Source organism: Ahaetulla prasina, chromosome 1, assembly GCF_028640845.1.
Source record: "Ahaetulla prasina isolate Xishuangbanna chromosome 1, ASM2864084v1, whole genome shotgun sequence".
Taxonomy (NCBI): Eukaryota; Metazoa; Chordata; class Lepidosauria; order Squamata; family Colubridae; genus Ahaetulla; species Ahaetulla prasina.
The window spans coordinates 66,286,536-66,302,264 of record NC_080539.1 but is presented as its reverse complement, the minus strand read 5'-3'; the positions used below and the strand labels follow the sequence as shown (position 1 = coordinate 66,302,264).

The following is a 15,729-nucleotide window of genomic DNA, read 5'->3' as shown; positions in this document are numbered from 1 at the left end:
ACAAAGAGTTTTCTCTTGATTGTCTCTGAACCCTTCCCACCCTTCTGCCAAATTTCTTTATGAGCAATTGTTGTCCTGTCTTCATTCGTAGGCATGATAATTAAGTTGAGCAGTTAGCTTAAAGCCTCCTGCGTGTATGCATAAGAGAGAGAGAGAATAAAGAAATATTTTCCCTATTCAGAAATGCCAGTAGGATCTGCTTGGATGCTATTTTTAAGACCGAGATGAAAAATCAAATGTTGGAATCTGGATGAACACTGTATGGGTCTTATTAGTATTAGGGGCCAGATACAAAAGTGATCCCTCAAGTGTGGCTGACAGAGACGACCAAGAACAGAACGACAAATTCAGCAATCCCTGTAGGGCTGACTAAGCAGCTACCAGAGAAGGAGGCAGCTATAAATAGATTGGAACAATCCTTTCCCACCTGTTGCCGAACTTAGAGCTGCTCTTGGTTTAGAATCTGTATAGACAGAGAAGAAAAATATGTTTTCCACACCTGAAACAGTTGTGTAGGCAAGAACATTTTTAACCATTAGCCAGATATGGTATCTGCAAGCATGCTCTCCCCAAGGTCAAGCTGGAGAATATGTTCAGTGGCATCCAGTTTTCTTCATCAGTCTCTTCCCTTTAAAAAAATGTAATTGCAAGGGCTGCAAACTACAAGATAAGCTGGAAAACGGTAAGAATTTGGGAGGAGATAAATTTTTAATTCCTTTCTACCTCTTTCTTTTCTATTATTGAAGAAAACTATACAGATATATCAAATATTCCCTTGTAGAGTAAAGTGAAGGCAGAACTATGGTGCCATTTTTAATATTAAAAAAGAAAAAAATCAAAAGGGAGAAACAACTCAGTAGATCAGAAGATCTGCCTTCCATGGAAGATTTCTGTTGCAATGTGTCCCGAGGTACTCAGTTATTGTCCAAAACATGGGATTGCCTGGTCACCTTAATGTCATTAATTTTTTTATCTTGTAATCTTAAGTAAAATGTCACTATCATGATGGAAAAATATATTCATTTAAAGAAATTATACTTAAAGTAAGTATTCCTGAGAATACCATGGATAGTCAGATAAATAGAATTTAATTGGACTCAAATTATCATATTTTGGACACATTATGTGAAGATCTAGCTCCTTTAAAAATGCTACAGAAGGGAAGAGAAGAAGAGAATGATCAATAGCAGGGTGGATGGAGTCAGTTACTGTGGCATTGTGCACTTTTGGAAAATCTGAAAAAACTGAGTTGGGGAGGATTGTCCCGAAGAAAATCCATCTATGTGGTCACTAAATGTTAATACCAACTTGCACCTAATTAATCAATTCAAAATCAGGATGTTGAATTATATTGCATTATCTTAGGATCCTATTTAGGATCCCACTTTCTTGAACCATGGTTCTGGTCAGATGTAAAAAAAAGGTAGGGCTCCCATACCCTGAACTGATAGAAAATATAAACATTGTGGCTACTTATTTCTGATTTAGATCTCAGCACAGTGAATTTCATGTTGTCCAAGCTTCATGATTTAAACAAGGCATATATGACCTCTGTGGCCAAGAAAGCTATTGTACAGGTAAAGCTGTACAGAAAAAATGCTTTATGAAATCTTTATTTTGTGTCCTTGCCAACTGTTAGCTCCTGGCTGAGGAAGTGACACCCCATAAACTTTCATAAATGTATTGAAACATGATGAGAAGCCAAAGAACAGCCTCATTGTGTGTCAAGTTCCATGCTATAATACTGTCTATATGTCCATATTAAAGCAGTTAAATTTGCAAAGTGTTCCTGTTTATTGTGAAAATCAAATACACCTTTTGGCTAACAATAAAGCGGAAGACTTTCACTCCTGAACATTTTGGAAACAACAGTTAATAAAATGAACCAAATTGGGTTTTTTAGTTCTAGAATAAGAACAAGCATAAAATGATACTGAATGTTACTCATTCTTTGGAAAGTGGCTTTAATGTGTGGTAACTTTAGAGCTGTGCATATGTTTTATCCCAAATAAAGAAATGTATATTCCTATTTTAATTTAGATTTCATAAGTTAAAAATAAATCCACATTTTAAAAAAAAAGATCTTCATTCAAATCAATGTTGCTAGTTTGAACTTGGTGTTGCATAATACTGCTCCTTGGCAACTGGAGAAAACTTGAAGGAACTGCTTTAAGAAGTCAGTGATAAATTGGCTCTGAAAGTAACAGATATCTCCAATTTGATCTGAATTTCTACAATACCAGGAAATAATGATTGAGTTATAGTTAAAGTGCTTTGCTTACAATTTTTGTATAAATTTTGAGATTTGGTGGCAACCATAGGAATTTTATTGCTTTGCCTTATTCTGAAAATGAGCGTTTTTCAAACTCTACTTCATTTCAAAGATTGCATAGCATATACATAGATCCATCCCAAATGAGTTTAAAATTGCCAAAATCAGCATCTAAGATCAGTTTTATGGGGGAAGGTTAAGAGAAAGAAATCGGGAAAGCCTAACTGATTATGATACTTGCTTTTTACTTCCATTATAAATAATCTTTGAACCAGTTTATTTAGGGTTGTTTTTCTGAATGTCCAAAGGGAGGACATGAATGCATGTAAAATAATTTTTAAAAGGTGTGATTTCTGTATGTACAGCATTCTCAAGGAATTATCAAAAGATAAAATTTTCACATTTTTTAAAAAAAATCTCAAAAGATATTCTTAAAGAATAACAGAATAACAGAGTTGGAAGGTACCTTGGAGGTCTTCTAGTCCAACCCCCTGCTCAGGTAGAAAACCTATACCATTTCAGAGAAATGACTGTCCAATCTCTTCTTAAAAACTTACAGGTTGGAGCATTCACATTCTGGAGGCAAGTTGTTCCACTGATTAACTGTCAGGAAATTTCTCCTTAGTTCTAGATTATTTCTTTCCTTGATTAGTTTCCATCCATTGCTTCTTGTCCTGCCTTCAGGTGCTTTGGAGAATGGCTTGACTTCATGGAGAATAGAAGTATGTCTGCAGATTTCACATCTGTTGGACCCCAAATGGTAAAGTTATACATTCATCTCAGATCAAAATATGAAAGGTAGATGACCCCTTAATCATTAAAACCTGTTATTTTAAATCAAACCTAGACCAGCCATAACCTATTGGGCCATTGTTTACCTAAACAGAATGATCACAGGCAGGCAAAATAACAATTTCTTGTCAGCTTCCCCATTTCTGTGGAAAATTGGCAGTGAGCACTGGAAATTTTCCCTTCCCTTCCCTTCCCTTCTTTTCCCAGCCCAACCCGCAGAAGCCCAACAGCTTCTGCTATATGGAGGAGGGAGCAAGGAATTCATGGCTGGCTAGTTTAGGGCAAATACAGAAGGACTGTGCTTCTATGGGATGGATACACCATTTCTCTACTGACTCTTCCTGCAAGCTTCCCACCAGCAAAAACTTTGCTAGGAGGAAGGTGGCAAAGAGCTTCAGCAATCATATCAGTGCCTTCCAGGTTCCCTACAACTTGTGGGAAGCTCTGGGAATGTTGAAAATGAAGGAACAAATATGATCACATGACTGTAGGTGACTATGGCAGCACAGCAGTAGCACTGAACAGCAGGGAAAAAATGAAACAGCAAAAGAAGGTCCCAAATTTCAGTTCCTCTGGAGTAAAGGGTCATGGCATTCTGTAACTTAGCTGTCTGAAGTACCTTTGCTCGCAAAATTTTGTTCTAAAATCCAGTATTTCACCCAATTGAAGGTCACAAAGTATCAAAAAGAGAGTTTTAGTAGTGTATAGATCAGGGGTGTCAAACTCAATTTCATTGAGGGCTGCATCAGGGTTGTGTTTGACTTTGGGGGGCCAGGGTGGGTGTGGCCAGTTCAACGGCATTCGTGTTGGGGCGCCAGTGGTGGCCTGAGTACTCTGCCAGCAAAAATGGACTCCTGAGCTCTTTTTTTTGGCTGCAATGGCATCCTGCAACCCTCTGCCAACGAAAACGGAACTCAGGAGGGCTGCTTGCAGACCTCCTGAGCTTCGTTTTCATTGGCAGAGGCACCATGGGCCAATCCTTTGCTGTTTCTAGGGCAGCTCCATAGGCCAGATCTAAGCACCCTGTGGGCCAGATTCGGCCCCCGAGCCTTGAGTTTGACACCCCTGATATAGATGAATAATTTTCCTTGTCTGTAAAAGGGTACCCTAGATCATGTTGAAAACTGGTAGGCTAATTCTCCACAGGGTAGGCAAAACACACATTTTTCATTCCATTTTCAAATGCTGAAGATGTCAAACCATAGGCCCATTAAAAATAAAAGAAATTCCTAATTGCTTCCCAAATGAGTAGGCTGCAAAAGCTCATACTTTTCAGCTTTAAAATGCTAGCTATCCACAGGATGTGTGGATATTATATTGAAAAGGATAATTTTGAAAGATACATTAGTAATGGGAGTAATATAAAAAGAAAAAGATTGCAAATGTATTTTTAATCTAGAACATGAAAGAAAAAGAGAGAAAAGCCAATACCAACATTTTTTCCCCTTGTCTTTTGAGTTCTCAGTGAAATTCAGGAGTGGGTTAACCGTGCAAACTGGCAAAACAACAACAACCACCCCACACAAAAAACCAAAACCCAAAACCCATTTTATTACAATTGCAGAAGCAGTCTGGAGAATTTGGTATAAAATTTATTTCACAAATTTTTCAGTGAGTTCTGTAGTTTTCCTCTAAATTTTCCTTAGTTACTACTGTTTTCTCTGGTGGTTATTTCTTTCTTTTCTTCTTTCTGATCTTCTTCCATTGTTTATTCATCATTGTGCTGCCAAAATTGTCTTTTGCCTCATTGTACTGGGCTTATGCTGCCCTGACTTATATTGACTTCTTATCAACTCCTTCATCCAGCAAACATCTCTTTCTTCCCTGATATTCTATATCTCAGAACATGTCTGTTGATGAACATTCCTTATTTAGATCCATTAGTTTCCTTTTTCTATTCCCATCAACAATGCAATACTTTCTTGCTTTCCTGCTTCTCCTCTTATTTCTGGAACTGGGTAGCAAAACATATCCACAGTAGTACTTCTCTTATTTCCATGCCACAATTCTTCATTAGATTTGGAGATATGAATTTGTGGTAGATTTTTCTATACTTTTTTTTAAAGAATAGAATAGAATATTCTTTATTGGTCAAGTCTGATAGGACACACAAGGAATTTGTCTGCCGAGCATAAGCTCTCTCTGTATCTACAAGTAAAAAAGTGATAAATCATAAATCATAAGATACAACCAACAAAGTGAGAGTCATAAGATACCAATAGGAGTAGGTAATAGGAAAGATGAGAAGGATAATACTTCAGGCAAAAAGAGGCAGCACACAATTTAAAAGGACTCTGAAGAAATTGAGAAACACCGTCAGAAGGACAAACAGTTTTTGCAATAGTACTCTCGTGTTTTACTTCTTACATCCCTAATAAAAAACTAACAGGCAGGGACTGTCAAGAAGCTCACATGGCAGTGACAACCAGTAAAAAGATCCCCACTTGCAAAAGAGAACCTATGAGTAACCAAGGAGGAATGATATATAGAGCAAGAAAAAGTGTGAACGACGGCAAGGAATGAGTGAGTAATCAAGAAATACAAGCAAGGGAGCAAGAGACAGAACAGTGATGAAAAAATACAAGCCAGAAGTGAGAACAAGAGAGTCAGAGAAAGCACAAGGAACAGATTGAGTAAGCTAGATAGTGAGAGAATGACTGGGAGATAATTTACAGTTTATCTGCACAGTGAATGGAAGCTTCCCAGGAAGGTGGAGGAGGCAGAGGAACCCACCTCACCTGTAATTTTGTGTGTGTGTTTAAAACAGGGGTGTCTAACTTTAGCAATTTTAAGACTTGTGAACTCTGTTCCCAGAATTCCCTAGTCAGCATGGAGTTCTGGGGAATTCTGGGAGTTTAGGTCCACAAATCTTAATGTTGACAAGGTTGGACCCCTCTGATTTAAAGTTGCCTCCTCTCCTAGCCTCACTTCACTTGACAAAGAGTGATTAGTGAGCATGTCTTTGCTGGCAGGAAACACCTCAATCACCACACTTTATTTACCTGGCACTAAACTGTCAGGACAGCTTCATTTGCTGGTCTTGTTACCAAGGCAGAATAGAGATATGCTTTGATAATGGGGCAAATTATAGTGGCATACCTTTGTGTATCCTCCAGGCTGGAAGAAAACCTATTAAATAGACTTCTTGGATGTGCATTTAGTTGGAAAAGAAAAGGGGAATATCAGAATGATGAATTAAATAAATCTGCATATTTGAGTGGCTTCTTGGAATAATGTAATGAAAGGGTAGATAACCTGCAGACCTAAGCTCTTCCCAGTTCATTAGAAAATATTCAATTACGCTGGTAGGAAATGAGAGGAATAGGCTCATTAAGCTTCCAGTAGGAGTAACACATTTTTTAATATTAATTGTAAAAAATATACTAATTCCTTACTTTCCAAAAATTAATATTATGGCTCTTTCATTTCTGATTACATCATCATTGCCACACTATTGGAAAAAATGATCAAATGTTATATATAATTTAACTTCTCTTAAGCATATACGGCGCTCCCTGAAGATCTGAAGTTCCGGCGGCCAGCTGGCTTTTCGATCTGCTGGCTGGCCGGTCTGTCGATCTGCGGGCCCGTGGGCTTGCCGGCTCGCGGGGGATGGACGGCGGCGCTCGCTTCGGGGGGGTGTGGTCCGGCGCCCCCCGGTGGTGGACGGCCGGCCTTGCCGGCCCCGCTGGCTTGCGGGCCTGCCGGCCTGTTGGTTTTCGGCGTGGATGATTCGGGAGGCATGACTGGGCAGCGGCCGGCGGTGGCCATCTTGGGGGGTGCGGAACGGCGCTCCCTGAAGATTTGGCAGCCAGCTGGCTTTTCGATCTGCTGGCTGGCCGGACTGCTGACTTGCGGGCCTGTGGGCTTGCCGGCTTGCGGGAAAGGGACGGTGGCGCTCATTTTCGGGGGGGTGCGGTTTGGCGCTCCCCGGAGATGGACAGCCGGCCTTGCCGGCCCTGCTGACTTGCGGGCCTGCCGGCCTGTTGGTTTCCGGCCTGTCGGCCTCCTGGATTGCCGGATTGCCAGATTGTCGTTCTGCCGCAAGTTACCATCGGCGGCTGGAATTTTTCCGCTAGATTTAAGACCTAATACCATCGACCTGGTCATGAGCCTGGACATCGGCTCTGTCTTGAGCCTGGACATCGGCTTAGACATTGGCCCCAACATCGGCAGGGCTTGACGGCTTGGATGTTTTTTTCCGGCTCTCGGCGTTCACCTCACCGCGAAGGACATCAGCGGGAGTATCATTTGACTGTGAACGACTTTGGACGGCCTCTTACCATCCTAGGCTTTAAAGGCCTAGTTTTATGGCTGATTTTAAGTTAACGATAATGGCCGCTATTTCTGTCATCAGCGGCATTGCAGACATGATTGTTAACTGTCTGACGTAGTTAACTTTAAACATGGTCGTTCCTTATGGTGTTCGCCTGGCAGTGGTGTACCGGTCCGCTAATTCCATCAGCGGACTTCGGACAGTTTGATCCCCGTTTTACATCTTATACGGACAGGGGGTCGGTTTTACTACACCTGTAGTGAACTGCTGGCTCGGGATACCCTTTTCTTCCGTTGTTACCTGAACTTACTATGAGTTACTCGGCGCTTGAGCTCTTACGGCTGCGAGGTTCCCCCGCCTCGCAGGAGTGGCCCTCTGTTTTATTGAGGGCCTACCTTAATGAAGGGTCTTGGGACCCAGAGAGGTGGCATGCCTCGAAGAAGAATCTCTGGGGTTTTTTTAATAGGTTTTTTAATAAGGGGCTTTTAAAGGGGGGGAAGGGATTGAGGGGTAGGGGGAGTGACCCGTCGGGGAGGGTATGTCCAGTCCCAACGCGGGCTCACGACACTATTTCAGTTGGTCCGAAGACAGGGGGGGAGGGGATTGTACAGAGCGGAGAACATTATTCCATCTGTACGGTGAGTGGGAGGGGCAGATATGGCGGAGGCAGGGGGCCGTATCGCTCTTCGGGAGCACGTGTTCGATGTTTAAAAGCGATCACATGCTCCGGCCCCCCAGTCTTCACTCGTTCCCCGGATGGTCAAGACCCTCAGAGCTTGGGTCTTCGGCTGATGCTTTGCAATGCCCGGTCCGTGGTTAACAAGGCTCCCCTGATTTGTGACCTTATTCAGAGGGAGTCCGCGGACCTTATGGGCATTACGGAGACCTGGTTGGGCACAGAAGGGGGTGTACCCCTGGTCGAACTGTGCCCTCCGGGTTTCCATGCATTCCATCAGCCGAGGACCCAAGGTAGGGGTGGGGGGGTGGCGGTTGTGATTAAAGAAAGTCTGGAACCGAGGGAGTCCACTGTTCCTCAGATAGCTGGCTGTGAATCCCTCCTTGTGAAGTGGGGCCACCGGAATCAGCTGGGGCTGTTGATCACGTACCTGGCTCCTTGCTACGTGACTACAGCCCTACCTGAACTGCTAGAGGTGCTTGCTGGCGTGGCGGTTGAGATCCCCAGACTATTGGTCTTGGGGGATTTCAACCTGCCATCTGCCGGCTTGTCGTCGACGGTGGTTCAGGAGTTCCAGGCCTCCATGACGGCCTTGGACCTGATTCAAGTAACTGATGGCCCTACACACATTGGGGGAGGCGCGCTAGACTTGATTTTTATCTCTGGTCAGTGGGTAAATGATCTGGATTTAGGAGATTTAGTGAAAGAACCGGTGTCATGGTCAGATCATTTTCTTCTTCGCCTAGACTTTCAGACCGCCGCTCACCACCGCAGGGAGACGGAGCCAATGCGTTGGTTCCGTCCCAGGCGCCTTCTGGACCCGGAGAGGTTCCTGACGGAGCTTGGGCCGCTTCCTGAGGATCTTACCCACGGCACGACTGAAGAACTGGTTGCGGCCTGGGAACGGGCCGCGGCTGGGGCTTTGGACCGTGTCGCGCCTTTGCGGCCTCTGACCCGGTGCAGATCTCAATTGGCTCCCTGGTTTTCCGAGGAGCTGAGAGAGATGAAACGCCGGAGAAGACGCCTGGAGAGTATTTGGAGGTCTAGCCGTTCCGAGGCTGATCGGACACTAGTGAGGTCCTTTACTAGGACCTACCTAGTGGCAATGAGGGAGGCGAAGCGTTCCTATGTTTCCACCCTCATTGCATCGGCAGATAACCGCCCGGCCGCCCTGTTTCGGGTGACCCGTTCCCTCCTCCATCAAGAGGGACGGGATGACCCCTTACAGGGCCGAGCTGAGGAGTTTAACGGTTATCTATACGATAAAATCGTTCAGCTTCGGGATAGTTTGGACCAAGATTGCGATGATCCAGCTGAGACGACAGAGACACGTCTTGTTGAGGTTATCTGGGATGAGTTTGATTCTGTGGCTCCCGAGGACATGGACAGGTTGCTGGGGAGGTTACATGCAACTACATGTTTACTGGACCCGTGCCCTTCCTGGTTAGTGCTGGCTGCTCAGGAAGTGACACGAGGCTGGCTCCAGGGGATTATAAATGCTTCTTTGATGGAAGGGGTTTTCCCCGCCGCCTTGAAGGAGGCGGTGGTGAGACCTCTCCTCAAGAAGCCTTCCCTGGACCCAGCTATTTTGGGTAATTATCATCCAGTCTCCAACCTTCGCTTTGTGGCAAAGGTTGTAGAGAGTGTGGTTGCATGGCAGCTCCCCCGGCACCTGGAGGAAACTGTCTATCTGGACCCGTTCCAGTCCGGCTTCCGACCCGGTTATAGCACGGAGACGGCTTTGGTCACGTTGGTGGATGACCTCTGGAGGGCCAGGGACAGGGGTTGCTCCTCTGCCTTGGTCCTATTAGATCTCTCAGCGGCTTTCGATACCATCGACCATGGTATCCTGCTGCGCCGGTTGGAGGGATTGGGAGTGGGGGGCACCGTTTATCGGTGGTTCTCCTCCTATCTCTCTGACCGGTCGCAGACGGTGTTGACAGGGGGACAGAGGTCGTCCTCGAGGCGCCTCACTTGTGGGGTGCCTCAGGGGTCGATTCTCTCGCCTACCCTGTTCAACATCTATATGAAGCCGCTGGGTGAGGTCATCAGTGGTTTCGGGGTGAGTTATCATCTGTACGCTGATGATACTCAGCTGTACTTCTCCACCCCGGACCACCCCAACGGCGGTCAAGTGCTGTCCCGGTGCCTGGAAGCTGTACGGGTCTGGATGGGGAGAAACAGACTCAAGCTCAATCCTCCAAGACGGAGTGGCTGTGGATGCCGGCATCCCGGTACAGTCAGCTGCATCCGCAGCTGACTGTTGAAGCAGTTAGTGGCCCCAAAGGAGGTGGTTCGCAACTTGGGCGTCCTCCTGGATGGATGGCTGTCTTTGATGAACACCTGGCGGCCGTCGCCAGGAGGGCCTTTACCAGGTTCGCCTGGTTCGCCAGTTGCGTCCTTCCTTGATCGGGATGCCTTATGCACGGTCACCACGCCTGGTTACGTCTAGGCTGGATTATTGCAATGCTCTCTACATGGGGCTGCCCTTGAGGTGCACCCGGAGGCTGCAGTTAGTCCAGAATGTGGCTGCGCTGAGTAGTAACGGAGCCGCCAGGCTCCCACGTGACATCGCTGCTCCGTAGCTTGCACTGGCTTCCTGTGGTCTTTCGGGTGCGCTTCAAGATTTTGGTAACTATCTTTAAAGCGCTCCATGGCTTAGGACCCGGGTACTTACGAGACCGCCTGCTGTTACCCTTTGCCTCCCACCGACCCGTACGCTCGCACAGAGAGGGTCTCCTCAGGGTGCCGTCCGCCAAACAGTGTCGGGTGGCGGCCCCCAGGAGTAGGGCCTTCTCTGTGGGGGCAGTGACGCTCTGGAACGAACTTCCCCCCAGCCTGCGTCAAGTGCCTGATCTTCGGACCTTCCGTCGTGAGCTCAAAACATATTTATTCATTAAAGCGGGACTGGCATAATTGGTGATGTATTTTAATTGGGTTTTTTAATATTTTTAACTTCTTAATTTAAATTTTAATAATCAGCCTTTAAAATTTGCTCTTTTTAATTGTTGTTTTAAATTGTATACATCTTTGTTTTTATTTTGGCTGTACACCGCCCTGAGTCCTTCGGGAGAAGGGCGGTATAAAAATTTAATTAATAAATAAATAATTAATAATTAATAATTAATAAATAAAGCACTCAAAGCAGAGAGATACAGATGCTATAATATCTCATCACTGCATGTACTAGGTTTTACAGAACTTCCATTTCCCCCTCTTGAGGGAAGGGAAAATTCTCTGTTTTATATTCTGTGTGGTGTTTTTAGTTTCATTGACCAGAGTGACTGTTTTGGTCCTACTGGAACTTATCACATGCTATTCTAACTAAAAATACTATACTGGATAAACAGTATAAAAATAAAGAATTATTTCATATTCCAAAATGGCACTTATATTTTTGCAAATAAATAAATAAATAAATAAATGTTGAAACTATTTATTTTATGAAATTTATAGGCTGTCCCAATTTGTTACAACTCTACTATCTGTAGTCCACATGAACATATGTAATATTAACAGAAACAGGGTTACCAGCATTCCGGGTTGTAAGCCAAGTCAACTCACTGAGTTGAATGTGACTCCTGGTGACTTCATGAACTCATCCACGCAATTTTCTTGACAAAACAACAGGGGTACTTTTTCCATTGCCTTCTTGTAAATGTCCAAATTCCTTTGCTGTTTCCACAGCAAACAGCTGATATATTTGATAGCAAATTTTAAAAAAATCAATTGCAAAGAATAACAGAATAATAGAATTGGAAGGGACCTTGGAGGTCTTCTAGTCAAACCTGCTGCTCAGGCAGGAAACCCTGTACCATTTCAGACAAATGGCTGTCCAATCTCTTCTTAAAAACCTCTAGAATTGGAACACCCACAACTTGTGGAGGCAAATCATTCCACTGTTTAATTGTTCTGTTCTTTGAAATGTGAACTTAAGGAACCATAGTGTGGCATCCACACAGAAAGAAAGGGCACCAGTGTGACATTAATTCATACAATTTACTGTATAGGCTGCCTGAGCCATGACGAAGCATCAAGATGCAAGTCCAGCCCCTCTTCCTCATGCACCATGATGTTGTGTGCATGCACCAAAGGGGCTGTTGTGACCCAGGCTTCCTGAGTCATTAAAACACACAAATAGTCCCAAAAACCTCTTTTATTGCAACAGCTGTGAATTACATTCATTCACAGATTAGTCCCAATCAGTTGCAAAAAGTCCTTCGGGAGAAGTCCTTCGGGAGAATCACCAACCTTTCTCTCCCTTGACATGCTGCGAAAGACCTAATTGGCAAAGCCACACAGAGTCCAGAATCAAACAGAGATGCCGACTTGGGACAGAATTAACAACGTTGCTTCCTGCAAAAGGCCCATGCGCCTTTGTTTCTCTTTTAAGTCTTATGGGAGGGGCCAATCATCTCCAGGCCTTACTCCTGAGTTCTCCCTTTTGTTTTAGCTGTTCTTGCCTTCTGGCAGCTCTGCGCATGCGTGCACTAGGAACAGACTCTCTGATGTCCGACTCTGGAGGCTCTGGAGTCTGCAGAACTCCCAGATGGCTCTGGCCCTCTCTCTGCCTCCGACACAGAGCCCTCGTCCGAGCCTTCCCCATACTCCAGGACTGGCCCATGTTCCTCCCCAGTCTCCTCACTGTCCCACTCTGCTGCCAGTTCTGCAGGCTGCTGGTGGACCACAACTGGGGCTGACCTTGCAGTGCAATGTACTGTACAGCTTTTTTCTTCCTAAGAAAAGCAGTGAATGTTTTTGCATGCCTCTGAAGCTACAGTAAGTTCCACCCTGATGGCACGATTTTATTAGGTAAGATTTGAACATTTGCCTATACAACAGATCACACAAACATAGTCTAAAACACAAAGATTTAATTGTAAAAAAAAGAAATCCCTCCATTGCAAGGTTTCTTAAAGTAGATTTAAAAACAAAAAACAAATATATATTTAAAATAATTACCAAGTTATATTTATAGTTGATTTATTAAGTCATGTTCATAATCATATATATGTGGAGAAGACCTGTGGTGAAATTTACAAAAATATGCATAACTATAAAACAAAATTTTAAAATACTTTTACAGATTTTTTTTAGAAAACAGGTTAGTAACAAATGAGTGTGCTTATATACAGAAATTCTTCTTGAAAAAAATAAATCTACGGCTTTCATGTTTCACAACATAGACTATTTTCTGTTTTAAAGGAACCTTTCCAGGCTGATGCTCTCTAAATTTGTTTGATTTTATCCTGTTTTGGGATTACTGGAATTGAATAATCTACATGTCCAGATGTCCAATCCATCTGGTGTATGCTACATTGGGAAAGGATGCTTTAAATAATGATACCTGATTTAGTATCCCATCGAACAACTTCATCAACGTTACTAATGCAATGGGATTCTACTCTTTCTGCAATTCTACACTGTGAATCAAATCAAATTGAATGGAATATATAAGAAAGATTTGGTTTATTGTGCTTTCATCTCTTCAAATCCATATCTTAGAGCTGCTATAATTGTGTGACATTTTTTTTCTAAACAAGATGAAGCCTGAAACATGGAAGCAGTGATTATACAATGACTGAGGTTACTTCTGAAAAAACAGAGTTTTAAAGAAATTATTAATTACAAGTATTAAATTGATACTCTTGTATATCGGCTACTAAATTTTTATTCCCTTATATATTAATGATGGCACTGCAGAATAATACAAAACAAAGATGCATAGCTAATTAGAATACATGGATATACAGTCAAAAACTAGGTGATATATAACCTAGTTTTGCAGTATGTGTGGATTGGCCAAAGATGGCCAAAATCTCCTTTGGGGTTACTATTCCAATACATGGTTCATCCCAGTTATTTATACTATTATCATCTGCTTACTTCACTTACAGACAGAACTCAGTGCTTTTAGTAATAGATAGCATATCTATCTATCTATCTATCTATCTATCTATCTATCTATCTATCTATCTATCTATCTATCTATCTATCATCTCTATCATCTATCTTTGTCCAAGAAAGAGTTATGTGCACTATTGAATTGTGCTTCCAGATTTTTAATAGATATTGCTGCTTTTCAATTAAGCTTTTTGTAGTCCAGCAGAAGCTAATACTAGAAAGTGACCATGAGCATTAGTGTGGCTATGGACATCTCCTTGGTGTTAACTAGACTTCCAGAAACTCTTAATTTTTTACAGTTGTTCTTAATGTGTAAATAATGGACGGCAAGGAACAACCACTCTTTGTTGTCTAATAAAATAGTTGTTTGCAACTGGCTATGCCTTCTATGGCATCCTTTTGTTAAATAGGCATACCCACTTCCTATGGCAGTCTTTTTTCTTAGTTTAACAACAAACTTTCATAAAAATATAAGTGATAAAGGAGACTCCTACACCAGATGTTTTCATCGACTGCTTTCCCTTGTCATTCCCTAAACTATGTAGACTTTACTCCTTTATTAGAGTTATCTAAAATTAGGTTGTGTAGGAGATGACTGGCATTTTACTTGCTTTCTGTGGCTCACAACACTATTGATCTTTGCATATTTTAAATAGATACTCTTATTTTCTAAGCTGTGGGCTCTACAGCTTAGAATGCAATACAGATATATTTTAGAGCCTCACAGTGTTCAGCTGTCAAATTCTACGCAATAACTTGTCTTCTTGGATATAGATAGTAAAAGGAATGTAGGTTCCATAGGACAACATGTAGATATCCTGAGTCTGGGTTCTGACTTCTTCCAATCTTACTAATTTCACTTAGGCCTTCTGGAGTCCTTGACCCACAATGTAGAGTTCAGGATAAGAAGATGACTTGCCTATTCCTTTTCCCTCAGAGAAATACCTGCTTTTCCAAGAGTCTCCTTCCTTTAAAAGGCCATTTTCCATGCTGCGAAAGAAAAAAAAGCCTAATGAAATTTAATATTTCAAATAAAATAACAAGAGAAGGTATGTTAATCTAGGAAAGGAAGAAAATTATCAGTTCATTTTTAATTCCAATTTCTTTGAAGAAAACAATCAATAAAATTATCCCTGGAAGACAAGAATTCCCAGCGCAAACGTTTTGCTTTCCAAATATCATATTACAGTGACCTGCATAAAACATGCACACATTAAACACATATTCATAGAATGGATTTTTAAAATACAAAGTATTGTTTTTATGTAAAAAGCAGGAAAGTCTGAAAAGCACTGAAATTACCATTGTGTTAGAATTATTATTAATTGGCCAGCATAACATACCCATTGGTTTATGTTCCCAAATATTTAGAGACTTCTATGCATATGCAGTGTAGTAGATCAGGTGTTGGATTAGGTCTGGGAAGATCCAAGTTCAAGTTTATTTACAATCATGAAAGCTTATTGGTTGATTTTTGATCAATCAAACTTTCATCCCAGCCCATTTCATAGGGTTGTTGTGGAAAAAAATGGTAAGAGAAATGGCTATGTATGAACTTCTGGAGGAAACATGTGATCTACATTAACAGATTTTTTTTTCAAGCATTCTACCATAATTGGGAAGTTGAGATTATCAAGATGTTGAATTTTACATCTGTCATTCAATTTTCCTGAATTTTGGTAGAACCATAGGATACATAACAACATCCTACTTAAAACTGGCATACACGCTACCAACGAAGGAGAATACTTGCAGCTCAAGGTTAAAATGAGGAGTCCTTGGTGCTCTCTAAACTTGGTTGTTTTCTTG

The 15,729-nt window shown here is 42.4% G+C and overlaps 1 protein-coding gene across 1 annotated transcript in view; it reads left to right on the top strand.

The window, feature by feature from the left end:
- The first annotated feature begins 534 nt into the window (after positions 1-534).
- The window catches only part of CLIP4 (CAP-Gly domain containing linker protein family member 4), an 83,702-nt gene continuing 68,507 nt past the window's right edge, over positions 535-15,729 (top strand). The window contains exon 1 of the mRNA XM_058160487.1: positions 535-682. The gene's annotated coding sequence lies outside the window, so the exon portion shown is untranslated. The remainder of the gene's footprint in view (positions 683-15,729) is intronic.